The 2,186-nt window shown below is 28.7% G+C and overlaps 1 non-coding gene across 1 annotated transcript; it reads left to right on the forward strand.

Annotated features, from left to right (window-relative positions):
* The first annotated feature begins 1,676 nt into the window (after window positions 1-1,676).
* LOC139441130 (U4 spliceosomal RNA) lies at window positions 1,677-1,810 on the forward strand. The gene has a single exon (XR_011651550.1). It is a non-coding gene; the product is annotated as a U4 spliceosomal RNA (small nuclear RNA).
* Window positions 1,811-2,186: the final 376 nt, after the last annotated feature.

The raw sequence follows: 2,186 nt of genomic DNA on the forward strand, positions 1-2,186 counted from the left end.
GCAATGCTGCAAATTTTGAAGCTTAAATAAAAGGACACTAATTAGTAATATGAAACATATAAAAATAAAAAATACACTGGGACGGTAAGTATACAGTCAAATTCAGCATATGCTAATACTATAATATGGTGGCATTTTAATCATTTAACTCTAGTATAAAGGATAAAGTAACTATAGTACAATAATTTAAATAACTACTTATAACTATAAAATAACTATATTACAATAATTTGTTAATAAACAATATAAAAAGATAAATTTTGACATCAAAAATATGAAGTCAGCGGGAGGTAAATATTTTTATACAATTGAAATTAAGTTGTTATCAGCTTAAAATAGACTATTATAACTATAAAATGTTTTATGTAAGCCTCATGGTAATCAAAAGCAAAAGCCTATAGTTAGTACACAAAAAATAAAGAAAAAAGAAATAAAAGCATACTAGTATAGAAAATAATCAATTCACAAAAAACTGCAGCATGAGAAGAAAAAAGGAACAAAGGAACTACAGAACAGCCAGAAAATAATTAATAAGATGTTACTAGTAAGACCTTACCTATCAATCACTACTTTAAATGTAAATGGATTAAACTCCCTAATCAAAAGGTACAAAGTGACTGATTGGATACAAAATCAAGACCCAACTATATTCTACCCACAAGAAATTCACTTTGGTTTTAAAAACACACGTAGATTGAAATTGAAGTGATGGAAAAGATTTTCCATTAATATGAGAAACAAAAACAGAGCAAAGATAGCTGTACTTCTATCAGACAAAACACTTTAAGTAAAAAAACTGTAACAAGAAACAAAGAAGGTCATTATATAATGATAGAGGGGTGAATTCATCAAGAGGAAATAAAAGCCATAAATATATATGCACCTTACATTGAAGCACCTAAAAATATTAAGCTTACATAACAGTTCTGAGGGAGAAATAAACAGCAATGCAATAACAGTAGAGGACATCAGTGCCATATTTTGCCATGTATAATGCACACTTTTTGCCCAAATTTTTGAGGGAAAAATAAGAATGCACATTATACATAGGTATAATGATTACATACCATGGGTATAATAATTCTGTGCAAAATGCATACAAATAGGTGGGTATACATTATACATGGTAAAAATATGGTACCTTACTTTCTATATGGAAGGATCATACATATAGAAAATTGATTAGGAAACATTGGACTTGAACTATACTTTTATAAAATAAACCTAATATATATGTGTGTGTATACATATATACACACACACACATATAGAACATATAGAACATTCTATCTAACAGCAACAGAATACTAAAAACCAATAATCAGAGCAAAGATGGAAAATTCACAAATATGTAAAAATTAACAACATATTCTTGAATAGCCAACGTGTCAAAAAATAAAAGGAAAATCTTTTTAATATCTTGAAAAAAATAAAAATAAAAACACACATACCCAATTTTAGGGATGCAGCAAAGCAATTCTACCAGGGAAGTTTACATCGACAAATGCTACATTAAAAAATAAGTATGATCTTAAATAAACCACCTAATTTTATACCCCAAGGAAGTAGAAAAAGTAGAACAAACTAAGCCCAAAGATAGCAGTAGAAAGGGTGTAACAAAGATCAGAATAGAAATAAATGTAATAGAGACAAGAAAATCAATAGAAAGTTCAACAAGCTTTGCACAATGGCAGTATTGTAGCCAATGAGCTTTACCTGAGGTGCGATTATTGCTACATGAAAAAAGAGAAAGAAAAAATCAATAAAACTAAGAACTAGTTTTTTTAAAGATGAACAAAATTTCCAAATTATATTACCTAGTTTAAGAAAAATAGAAGATTCAAAATCAGGGATGACAAAGAAAGCATTACAACTGAAAACACAGAAATACAAAGTATTAGATCAGATAACCTAAAAGAAATGGGTAAATTCCAAGAAACATACAATCTACTAAGACTGAATCATGAAGAAATAGAATATCTTAACAGATCAATAATGAGTAAGGAGATTAAATCAGAAACCAAATACCTTTCAAGAAATAAAAGCCCAGGACCTGATTACTTTATTGGTGACTTCTGCCAAGCATCTAAAGAACAATTAATACCAATCCTTCTCAAATGCCCCCAAAGAATTGAAGAACAGGTAAAACTTCCAAATTCATTTTATGAAGCTAGAATTACCCCGAT

This window comes from Desmodus rotundus, chromosome 8 (assembly GCF_022682495.2).
Source record: "Desmodus rotundus isolate HL8 chromosome 8, HLdesRot8A.1, whole genome shotgun sequence".
Classification (NCBI taxonomy): Eukaryota; Metazoa; Chordata; class Mammalia; order Chiroptera; family Phyllostomidae; genus Desmodus; species Desmodus rotundus.